This window comes from Galeopterus variegatus, unplaced genomic scaffold, assembly GCF_000696425.1.
Source record: "Galeopterus variegatus unplaced genomic scaffold, G_variegatus-3.0.2 Scaffold9546, whole genome shotgun sequence".
NCBI classification, from domain to species: domain Eukaryota; kingdom Metazoa; phylum Chordata; class Mammalia; order Dermoptera; family Cynocephalidae; genus Galeopterus; species Galeopterus variegatus.
In genome coordinates, this window is record NW_007735657.1 from 43,376 (window position 1) to 56,583 (window position 13,208).

Genomic DNA, 13,208 nt, shown 5'->3' on the forward strand with positions numbered 1-13,208 from the left:
GTCCTCCAAGTTCTTTCCCACTCTACAGCGGCCTTGGAGTGAGTGGAGCTAAAAGGTGGAAGAAAGCCAAATCCTGCTCAGAGCAAAGCTGTTGTCCATATCTCCCTAAAGGACTAGGGTATCTAGTCATCTCCATGGTTCCACTAACATAAGGCAAAGCTTCAGGCATCAAGATAACAATGGGGCAGAAAGAGGAATCATCACAATCTACCTGACTTAACTGTCTTGCCTTAGCCTAACTAGAGTTCCTGAGGCAAGTGTACAAGGAAGGTATTTAATAAAACAAAGCTATGTTATCTAACTGGCTGAAGGAAACGGTCTTTATTTCAATCACTTGGGTCTTTCTTTGATCCCTAATTACCTTCAAAAGAATCTTTGGATTTGATTAATCTAACAAAACAAATTCTTCTAGAGTGTGTGTGTGTATACACCTTAAGAATTATTTGAGGAACAGTCTGCCATCTTAAAACTAAACAGCTGAAGAATCTTTAGAAAATGTTTATGATCTCAGTAAAACTTTCCATAGGAGTAGTACTTAAAGGAGACATTTTTAATGGAGGTTGCATCTACAGCTACTAATATTAAAGATGACAAACAACAATAAACTTCAATCAAATTTTTAATAACAAAGATACTATTTTTTAACATGGTCAAATATACTTGGCTAAGTCCAAATTAAAAAAAAAAATGTATCTAGCCCAACAGTACAATCATACAGCTTTGTACACAACATTCCATAGATCAACAGAAAATACATTTGAGCACAAAAATAAAAAATATTTAAAGAGAATCTCTAAGCAGCATTTTATTTCTGCAAAACAGACATATATCTTGTACTGATTAAATATCTACAAGTGCTTCTCCTTTACAAAAATACATATATTCTTAATAGACTAAGTCATTAACAATGACCTGGTAATTCTTTCACTTCAATTTGAATGATTTATAAGCTAAATCTTACAACCACAAAAAGGTTTTTATTTGTATTAAGATGTTACCACTTTTGACAAAAAGCTTAAAATATTTTATATTTCAAAGGAAAATTAGCAACATAACTTTACAATATATTCTATGATAGTTTTATTTATTGTGAGGGCTACTCTATTAAAAACTGATGATCGCTGTTGTGTTGCGCAGATGCAGGAAAGCAGCAGAACACTGGTACTCCCCCCACAAGCTCTTGTCGTGGACCACAGCTTCATAAGGACACTTAGGCCCCCACCCCCATTCTAAAAAATACAGCAAAAAAAACCCCGATCCCAAACAATGTTCGGCTGATCCTTTTACGTTTTTAATGTGTACAACTCCTGCTCCAGTGATTGATGTGAAGTGTGTGGATAAATCAATCTGTTTATTACTTCATTACCCAGAAATACTTCAGCTTCATTTGTACTAGATTAGTTTCTTATTCCATGAAGCTCTTTCAGATGGAAGAAAACTAGACCCAGTATTTAACATATATCTGCTTTACTTGATTCTAGATCTAAAGATAATTAAAATTAACAAGCATTTCTGAGAAATCAGTCTGCTTTGAACCATAGAAAAAGGGGCATAATGAGTATACAGACATTTCAAAAAGCATTTAAAATAATTATTTTTAAGTTTAATTTTATAACTTTCTATACAGAAAGTGCTTCAGCATTTTAATTTTATTTGAAAACATAAGGACAGTAAGTAAACACCACTATATGTGAAAACTGTATTACACTAGGAAGAGAATCACTTTTAAATTATTGGAAAAACAACATTGCTTTATGAAAAATAAAACAATGAAAACCCTGTATTGTATATTTAAGTACATTTTAATGAACTTTCAATCTGATGTATTCCATCAAAATACTACTGAACTAGGTTTATCAAGTAAATCCAGAAAGCTGGTTATTTTGTGCTTTGAAATGGTTTCTGAGTCTCTAGTGTATTTAATATTTTTCAACTGTTTATAAACAAGATCTAGCAGACATACTCCTTACTGCTTCCCAAACTATAGGGATATATATCTTAAAATAATAATAGTATTTCAAGGTATTGTGTGTCTAGTCCAGAAAATTAAAGTTATGGCAAACTCATTCATTTTTGAAATTCCTCCAACCAAACAACACTGTACTGGTACAAATCTTAGCTTGCTGGAAAATTCCTTATGATAAACCAGAGTATGCATCATTTTTATCCTATCCAAGGAGGTTTACCTAGTGACCTATCAGAAAGACTTTATGAGTTTTACCTTTAAAGTGGCCCACAGCACGAATTCCCTAGGAGAAAAGGTATAAGGAGGGTACTGAACTTCCTCTTGATGTACATGCTTGTTCTGTGACCCATTTTGCAAAATCTGGCTATGTGGCTAAATTTTAATAATAATAATAATAATAATCACTGAGAAACAAGACAGAGCTGCTTTTTAAGGAAAAACATAACAAAACAAAAAAAAGGCCCTTATGAAAACTTTGCTTTTTAACATAGAAAAATTACTTACGTAAGTCCAACAGAATATACTATTTTCTATACAAGTAAGCATGTCAATACTTTTGCCAAAGTCTGTCTTTAATAAAATTTCTCATATTACTAAGAACCCAGAATCCAAATAATTGTAATTTTAGTTTATACTGCCTCCATGGAACAAAAAACTTCTCAAATTAAAATTTAAAATCTCAATTTCAATTTTCTTTGCAAAGTATGTATTTCTCTCACTTTTCCATGGAATAAAAAACTTCTCAAATTATAACTTAAAATCTCAATTTCAATTTTCTTTGCAAAGTATGTATTTCTCTCACTTTTCATCCAGAAGGAGGCTATTTGTTGTGTTTCTCTCTTTCTCACCTTTGAGGATTTCCTAAGATCTGTCACATGGTGCTGAAAAACAATGAACATATTTGAAAGGAAGTGTGCTCTGATTATTGCAAGAAAAGCCTGCGTTTGACTCATCTCACCAAGAAAATTCAGTTTAAAGCCTTTCTTTGGTGATATTTCAGCATTAATCAAGGTTATTGCCTGACCATATAAAATTAAATTGCAACCTCCAAATTTCCAACCTCCGAACTGTTAAAACTGTCTCTTCAGCATGGTTATTAATTAACAGTAAAATGTCTTTGGTGATATCTATATTCTTATGAAAATCTTTCAAAAAGAGAGTACTCTAACTTACTAGCGCCTATTTAGATACGAAACCATTCATAAGAGACAGGTACAGATAAATCAAACTTTATGCAGTAAATCTAAAACAGAAATGCACTTTAGCAATGAGGCACTTTCTCTTAAATATTTCAGTAAAGCTAAACAGTTCACAATATTATATAACATACTTATTTTTCCTTAAATAATGTTTAAATTTAGATTACATTTGAGTGTTTAATGTAGTTGAGCAAATTCATTGCATTTATAAAATGTGGCATATCAGAATGGGGTAGATGTTCAGTAAATAAAGAAATAATACACTTTTCTAAAAACAGTTAAAAGACATGATTCATACTGCCCACAGCCTGGACTGAACATTACCTCATCAATGAGCCTCTTAGTTTATGTTTTCATACTTCTTAAAAGTGTATTGTCAATCTAGAGAAAAGGCCATATTTTGATTTCTCTATTAACTGATGTGATTAATTAACATGATGTTTATAAACCACAGGAATTCTTTATACCCAAGGTTTCTTGACCATTTTATATGTATAATTTCTAAGGCAGATAAAACAGATAACAACATCTTTTATAGAATTAAAATTCTTTCAATTTATTGCTTAAAGAGACAACAGAGAGAGAAAAACTTAATTTAGTTTTATGTATTCTCCAATTTTAAAGATTCAGATGATTATTCCTATAGGTTATTTATATAAAGAGTTTGCTTTATAAGCACCCTAAATTTAAAAAAGCTAACCACAAAAGTTGCCTGGACATTTTTTCCATACCTGGTTTCTTTCAAATTCTACAACTGGACTTAGTGGATAATGAACTGGGGATGGGGAGTTAGTGTATTACTAGACACAAAAGTAGTCCCATACTTAGAAAGTCATAGTTAAATACCAAAAGAGGTCAGCTGAAGTCTGCGGTTCTACTAGTAATACCCTTGTCACTTGGGCCATCAAAAAGTGTGTATCTTTCCTTAAATGACAACTGATTCTTTCTTTATGTAAGGTTTTCACATGTTTTGGCACATATTCCATTACATTTCAATAAAAATTCTAATGCATTAGTAGTTAATAAAGGAGTTTTATATAAAACTATTCTCAGTTCTGTAATTGCTTCCTATACATTTCCTTGGAAAATAGTGAAAGTGCATATAATCAGGCAACAGACCAAATTTAAAGAGATCTTGTATATAAAACTCATTTATGGCCATAAGTTTTGGCTGGAGAGTCAAAACATGCAAGTCTTACCTGTGGTTTTTTAGATGTACTCTTACATGTTCATTTTGAATTAAGTTAATTAAGATTAACTTCCATATGTAAAACACTATTTTAATCACTGTCCTAAATGTGACAAGTTTATAATAATTTTTAAAAAGTTCTTAGGGATGTCTGGGAACTGAGTTTCACAGCATAGCAAAATAATTTCCATAGCTAGATAATAAATTCAGTTTTTGGTTGAGTGTAATGGTCTTTTCCAACCATTTAAAGAGTTAATGAAAATCTGCCTTTTAAATTCTGTTTGTGAGCCCTTCCAAGAACAATCTAACAAAATCAAGAAAGTATTGCCATAACCTTTTCCACAAAAGTCAGAAGAACAGAAAAACTTAATATAGATTTTTTGACTTGAAAAAAAAGACATAAGGAAAAGATAATTATGAAGTTTCAAGCCTTTTACACTGTGAAATGAGTCAAGATTTAGCTGTACTCTGTATGTTTCTTAGAGTTGTACAGTCTTATTTCTAAGAAGCATTTTGAAATTCAGAAGGCATTAATTTGTGATCCATTTACTGGAAAATGTAACACATCTACCATGTATACAGTATAAAAACTAAACTATGTGTTTAACACACAGATTGTGCTCATGTCAGATTTCTAAAACAAATATTTTTCCTAACTTTCAAGATGTTTTCCTAAGTTTCAGAGGTTAATTTGTTTCAAAGCAATTAATATAACAATTTCCAAAGAAGTTTTTTGAAAACAACTGTAAGTTTGAAAAGGTTTTAAATGAAGTTTTTCATATAATTTAAGGTAACAAGACTTTCTTTGACTTGCAGACTAATCCCAAAATGAATGGAAAACTTAACAAAACTGCAAAATCAAGGACATTATTATAGTTCTGACTTTAATGAACTCATGTATAAAACAATAATCCCATTTCCCCGATTACTATAGGACCTAAAATATTTTCAAACCATTAATTTTGGTTAGCATATTTATCTTCTACACTGCATTTAGTCTATTTTATGCATATGGAAATGTGATAGGTAACTAACAGTTTTAATCTACAACTGTTTTGAGACTTTTGAAAATCCATAAAATAGCTACTATCTGCTCTAAAAATCCTAATACTTAAAATCATCATAACCTTCTGCATGCCACAATGACATATACCTAAGGCCAACTTAAAAAGAGAAACAATGCACTCATTAAATGACAGCAACAATGTAATGATACATAAATAAAATTGGCTACACAATGAAGTTTCATGGAACAGCACCTGCTTGTCATAAGGCATTATGAAAGATTAACCTTACTTACACATTAATTTTATTAGAAGTAAATGTAATCAGCTGCCAACATTTCAAATGGTTGTGAATCTAACTTCAGTTCTCCAAGAAGTCACATACATTTTCAATCTGGAGGGCTAACATGCCTTCCTTGTGCAATTGGTAGACTACAAAGACAGATGCTTAGAATGTCTACAATTATGATGTGCTCTAATGTTAAAGAATAATTGGAATTCTTTTCAAAAGGACTTGCACACTCAAGAATTAACTGTTTTTTACACAAAAAGTTTACCAAGAACAGGACAGTGGCTCAAAACCACTTTTCTAAATATATTTCCATACAAAATAATTTCAAGATATGATTATTAGTTTCTTGTACAGTACTCTAGTTAAACAAGAATAAAATAAGTGTGAAAATTGCAATACCACAAAAATTGAGCCATTTTACTAGTATAATTAAACATTAGAACAATCTTGAAACAGGCAAGCAAAATATTCAGAAGGCGGAATCATGGCTACACACCTAACTGATTTCAACCATGACTTGCACATTGTGAGACAGCACAAATACCTTATGCAGACAGTTCAGTAGCAGAATGGCACTTGGTTTGCTCTTAATAGAAACAACATGAATGCAACTGACAATTTAGAGACAGAAATGGCCTTATTTGCATGCTGAAAATCTGGTTGTGTCCCTCTAGTCCACATACCGTTCACTGTGCAATCTGTTGACGAGTAAACAAATAGTGCAGGATTCATCTCAGTGAGATCTAGACCCCTTGGTCTAACCAAAATCAATTCTTGGTCGATACTGCAATACCATAGGGTATGACTATAAAATAAAAACAGATCATGAATAAGACTGTTTATATAAAAACAATATAGATAGTTTATATACAAGAGATTTTAAGAATTTGGGGTTATAATTTACAATCTTTCTTGGTACTACTGATTACAACAGTTAAGATTTAAATTAACATTAAAACTCTTTCTTTTGATTGCCATTATTTTTCTAGAATCAGTCAAGTTTTCAATAATATAGAGGAAAGGTCAAGTTCAAAGGCCTATAGACATCATACAGGTTGCATATGTGAATAGTATTAGTGTAAAAGTTAGGAAGAGATAAGACCTGTGGAGGATGAAAGCTACAAGCCCTGCTTACACGTGTTCATAGCTGCTGCTCGGGAGAGCCCAGTAAGTCACAAATTAACAGACACCCTTGCTATGAATCTATGAAACTGGAGTAATTTTCACAAATCATATATACATATCTATATCTATCTATATCTATCTATCTCTATTTTTTTTTACAAGTTTGACACTTTTTAGTATTTAAAATTTATTTTAACAGTCCTTTAAAAATATTGAAAATAAAGTAGCTAATTGTTACATGAAACATTTAGGTCACTGCTTCCTTTCAATAGTCAGTTGATACTACTGAATATTCTGATTTGACCATTACATAATATAGTTGATTAGTTCATACTGTTCTTCAAGTTGCTCTATGTAGAAAAGGTGTCATACAACCAGCTGCCATGCAGTAGTAGAGAGGAAACAGTTTTTTGCCAAAGACACTATCTCTGCATTTGTTTTTACCCTCTTCATATCATAAAGAACCAAAACATCCCAAAGTCATAAAGGGTCTGGAGAATCAATGGTTTTCCTTTTCTTAAAGCTGCAAATTCCCCCCCCCCCTTTTTTTTTTTCCTTTTTGTCTTTTTTCGTGTCCGGCAACGGATCGCAACCCTCAGTGTCGCGCCCGGACCGGACCGGGATCGGCAACGGGATCGGCAACGGGATCGGCAACGGGATCGCAACTCTCAGTGTCGCGCCCGCACCTCGCTCAGCCAGTGAGCGGGAACTGGTCTGTATGTGGGATCCGAACCCTTGGCGGGAGCGCCGCCGCACCCCCAAGCGGTGCACTGTAGCAGTGCGCCACCGGGCCAGCCCGCAAATTCCCCCTTTTAAACTGAAATTTGCCCCAAGCAGTGCACTGTAGCAGTGCGCCACCGGGCCAGCCCGCAAATTCCCCCTTTTAAACTGAAATTTGAGGAATTACTTTTATGGAAACAAGAAAGGACTGAGATGAACATGTTTCTCCATCTTAGTGTAGGTAAATGCAAAAATCCAGTACAGAGAACTTTGTCTTCTTTCACATAGATGAAGAGGGAGAGACTGAGATTCTACAATCCTGAAAATGACCATTTCAGTATTTATCACAGCTATGCGACATACTGAGATGACTCGATGTTAGAGTCTCTTACCACTCAGGTCAGGATAGGACCAGAGGGTAGGAACACAAATGCCCCGTGTCTTGCTCTCCCAGCTGCAGAAGTAAGGTGGATGTCGCCAAACTTTCCAAGGGCTGGAGTAAAAGTCTCAGACAGTCTTTCAGGGTTTCCATGGTCTAAACTATTTGGTATTAATTTTGTTTGTTTTTATTTTAAACTTTATTGAGTTCCCTCTGAATTAGATTATCTAGGAGTGGGGCACAGAAAACTGCATTTTACAAAACTCTCTGGGTGTTTCCGAAGCCTAGTCAGATTCTGAGGCTACCACATAGATATCCTGTCCTAACTTTACTAATTGCCATTCTACCTTCCCCCAACCCACAGCTTGCCCTTCACTATCATCATCTACCTAGCTTTGCTTTCCACTTCTGATTCTGTTGAATTTGCACTTTCTAAAAATAACTGCCACTCATTTTAGAATACATCCATCATATACAGAAGTATCTATCACCAAATCTATTAGAGATAAATTTAGGGAAGTAAAACACCTTGGCTGACATTGGTTGGGATTTTTTCAGTTTTCGGCTGAGAATGGTTTTGTTTTCCCTACCATGTAATGATTTGTGTTTGTTCTATAACAACACATGAAGTTTAATAATTTTATTGAAATATGCCATAACACTGAAAATTGTTAAGATATACCTTAGTTCTGTGTTTCAGTTTGCTTTCTGAAGTAAAATGGCATTGCATTTACAATAATGAAATATGACATATCATTACCTCTTAGTGTTAAGTAACATGGTTGCACTGAACGGACCTATATTTTAGAGTTTCTAGTCCTCAAGTCTCACTATGTAATAAAAACAAAGAATAGATACTTCCAAACTACGCTTTTCAAATGTGAAAATTTTAGAAAATGATAAAACTGTCTTTGATTGACATACTTTTTTTCCTTAAGGAATAAATTCTATTTATCATAAAAGTAACTTGCTTTTATTGCAGATTTGGAAAATATAGAAAAGCACCAAGAAAAAAAAAGGAAAATTACTTAAACTCTACCCTCTGAAGATTACCACCATAATAATTTCAGTGTATATTCTTCTAGTCTTTTTATCTACATTTGTTTTTTTCAAAACTGGAATCACGCTAAACATACTATTTGGTATCACTTAAAAATCTGTCCATTTAAAAATTCCGTAAACATATTTCCACACTACTTAACATAGTCCTAAATGATCATTTTTAAAGGCTGCTATTATAGAAATGATCCATAAATTACCAATAAGTCTCCTTTTTCTATACATCTGAGTTTATTCCAATTTTTTTTTTTTTTGCTATTACAAATTAATCTTGACCCAATGATCTGTTTCTCCCTGTGCCCCCCTCATGGGTTCCTAAAAGTGAAACTGCTGGTTCAAACTGTGTACGCATTTAAAATGGCTTTTTGATAAATACTGAGAGAAAGTTGTTCTGTTTTTACATTTCCAAAAGAAATATGAGCACCCATTTCTCCACAGTCTGTCAATAATGAGTACTATCCCTTCCCCCTCTTAATTTGGCAATTTGATATGCATAAAATAGTATTTCATTTCTTGACTTAGAAGTTAATTGTTTTCGGGCCGAGCCCGTGGCGCACTCAGGATAGTGCGGTGCTGGGAGTGCAGCAGCGCTCCCGCCGCGGGTTCGGATCCTATATGGTCACCGCTCACTGGCTGAGCACGGTGCAGCCGGTCTCACAAAAAAAAAAAAAAAGAAGTTAATTGTTTTCATATGCTTATTAGCCAATTGTGTTTCCTTCTTTTGTAACTTGCCTGATCATGCCCTTTGCTCATTTTTCTATGAAAAGTTGGGCTTTTTCTTATGAAATTTACATACTTTTTTTTTTGGTAGTTGGGTTAGTCAGTCTGGGGATCCGAACCCTTGACTTTGGTGTTATAACATTGCAATCTAACAACTGAGTTAATTGGCCAACCCTAAATTCTTTTTTTTTTTTTTCCCTTTTTGTCTTTTTTACTGACCGGTAATGGGATCGCAACCCCCCTTTTTGTCTTTTTTACTGACCCGTAATGGGATCGCAACCCTCGGTGTTGCGCCTGCACCGCGCTCAGCCAGTGAGCGGGAACCGGTCTCCACATGGGATCCGAACCCTCAGTGGGAGCGCCGCAGCGCTCCCAAGCGGCGCACTCTCTAGTGTGCCACCGGGCCGCCTAAATTCTTTATAACACTTAAAACATTAAACTTTTCTCTGTCATATATTGCAACTATTTCTTTGGTTATGATACTTTTGTCATGTACTTTTCAATATCAATAGTCAACTCAATTCGTTTGTTTTAAACAGGTACAATGTGAAATGCCATACCCACTCTCTGAGATCAGTTATTCAACTATATTAACTTAATCTTTTATGTTATCATTTTTAATACTACCATTAAGCCATCAGAAACCTATATTGGTTTACAATTTGGGGAGTGGATTGAAGACCCCTCCAACCCCACAACAGTCTCAGTACAATTAATCGAAAAAAGTTCTACTAGATCTTCACCCCACCCCCACACTTACATTTCTGAGTTCACTATTAGCAACTACCCTCTTCTGTACTATTTCTGCTCCAGCCCCACTGGCCTCCTTGCAATTCTCAAACAACCAGACATAATCACCTCTCAGGGACTTTGCAGTGTGTTCCTTCAGCCCTGAGTGCTCTACTCCAGATATACACAGGGCTACTTATTTCACCTCCTTTCAATCAAACATCACCACCTCAGAGGCCTATCCCTTAGCTATCTGACCAAAAATATCCTATTTTTCTACTTTAATCTTTCTTCTAACACTATAAATTGTACTTGTTTACTTTTCATCTGTTACCATCATAAGAATGTAAGTTCCTTGAGAGAAAAGATTTTTGTTCATTTTTACTTTTGTATCTCCAGGGACCGCCTAGAAGAGTGCCCAGAGCAAAACAAGTGCTCAGTAGATAGCTGGTAAATGAATCTTTTTTCTCTATTAATTTGAAATACTCTTTTTATAAACTCATACAAACTAGTCTGTTCCTCAGCTACTCTTTTTATTCATGTGTCTGTGTTTAAGATATACCTATGTTAATTACTTCAGCTTTATTTTTATTTTTATTTTTTTTTTTGTCTTTTGTCTGTGTCCGGCAACGGATCGCAACCCTCAGTGTTGCCCCCGTACCGGACCGGGGACTGGCAACGGGATCGCAAGCCTCGGTGTTGCTCCCGCGCCTCGCTCAGCCAGTGAGCGGGAGCCGGTCTGTATGTGGGATCCGAACCCTCGGACGGGAGCGCCGCCGCGCTTCCCAAGCGGTGCACTATCCAGTGCGCCACTGGGCCGGCCCTACTTCAGCTTTAAAATACATTTTAGTATGTGGCAATGCACTTGCCCCCAATTACTCATTTTAAAAATGTAACTGACCAGAAGCACCTGTCTATATTTCCTGACAAACTTTAGAATGACTGACTTTGTCAAGTTAAACTTGAATCTGGTAAAAGCGTCTTTGGAATTACATCTAACTTCATAATTTAATTGTAGATAGAACTGACATCTCTATAATATTTAACATACTATTTAAATTGATTGTGTATGAAATGGAATTTTAGATATATGTGAGACAGTCTTAGTATATATATTTATACGCTGAAGTATTTACTGGTCAACTGTCCTGATACCTGTAATTTACTTTCAAATGATTGCACCAAAAAAAAAAAAAAAGTGTGTATGTGTGTGTGTGTGTGTGCATATATATAGAGAGAGAGAGATTAGTAAGTTAAGGAGATGGGAAGAGTAAGAAAGGGGAAGAGCGAGCAGAAAATGTAGTAAAATTTTAATTGGTGAGTCTAGGTAAAGAATATTCCCTTATGTAATTATTTTAACTTTTTTGTTTAAAAAAAAAAAAAAAAAAGGACTACTACTCAGCCATAAAAAAGAATGAAATTCTACCATTTGTAGCAACATGGATAAGCCTGGAGAAAATTATTCTAAGTGAAACAACCCAGTTACAGAAAGAGAAATACTGCATGTTCTCACTCATAACCATGAACTGAATCCATAAACAAATGAACAATAAAGAGAGACAGAGAGAAAGAAAGAAAGAAACAACAATCACAGTAATACATTGTAGTTTTGGAAAACTAGAGGTGGAAAAGGGGAGGGAAGAGTAGCTAATAAGTAACTGGTCAACGGGCACAAAGAATGATTGCGTACTGGAATGATGAATAAGCTAATAACTATACTGATCTAAACACCACACACTGTACACAATTACTGAAAACCAATGTTGTACCCCACATGTATGTATTAAAAAAAATTCCACTTGATACACACACACACACACACACACACACACACAAATTTAATGAAATGCTTTTTCAGCATCTACTGATGATTTTTGACTTAGTGTACATATGTATAAAATGTTTATTTTATATATATTTAAATCTATCCCCCCAATATTAAGCCATTCTTGCATTTCTGATAAAAAATACGATTAGGTTTTAATTTATTATTCTTTTAGTATATTAGTATATTATCTATCAGCTTAGTATTTAAATTCAAAACGAGATTTGGTACTAGTTCTCTAATTGCACACTGTCAGTTTTTGCTATCATGGCTATGTTACCTTTGTGAAATGAATTTGGAAGAATTCCATCTTTTTCAGTGATTTAAAACAATACATACAGCATGGGAATGATCTATTCCTTGAAAATTTGAGAGGTGACCATAAAACTATTTAGGTGTCCTCTGAAGGAAGTCAGGGGTACATCCTATTAACTCAAAGTTCAATTTTCTTACAGGACTATAATCCATAAGGAAGTGTTGAAAAAAGGAAAAGAAATTTGTATGGACTTGGAATTTGGTCTTATTCCAGCTGTTTGTTCTCTGATACTTTGGATCATGGCTTAAGAACATCTTCATTTCTAGGAAAATAAATAGACATTAATACCAAGAGTACAGCAGAAAGCCACGTACGTATGGGTTACAGCTACAGGCAAGGGTATCGCTATGCTTCATCATCCCAATCAACTATGGAGCTAAAAAAGCAGCTGAGACATCCATATACTCCAGATATACACACATCTCACCAGCTCAATTAAATTATTTAACCACCCTTCACTCTCATCTGTAGAATATAAAGAGAAGGATGATTTTTCTCCTAAATGATTTTCTCTTGCCCTTTATAGATGTTAAACTTTGCTTATTCCATTGCTGTAAAACTAGAACGTAAACCATGTGTATCAAAAAGCACACATTTTGGGCCGGCCCGGTGGCGCACTGGATAGGGCGCCGCTTGGGAAGCGCGGCGGCTCTCCCACCCGAGGGTTCGGATCCCACATACAGAC

At 34.6% G+C, this 13,208-nt stretch overlaps 1 long non-coding RNA gene across 1 annotated transcript in view; it reads right to left on the bottom strand.

Moving 5' to 3' along the window:
• Positions 1 to 601: 601 nt before the first annotated feature.
• Positions 602 to 13,208, bottom strand: part of LOC103609380 — a 29,852-nt gene continuing 17,245 nt past the window's right edge. The window contains exon 4 of the long non-coding RNA XR_552135.1: positions 602 to 6,455. This is a non-coding gene — a long non-coding RNA (uncharacterized LOC103609380). The remainder of the gene's footprint in view (positions 6,456 to 13,208) is intronic.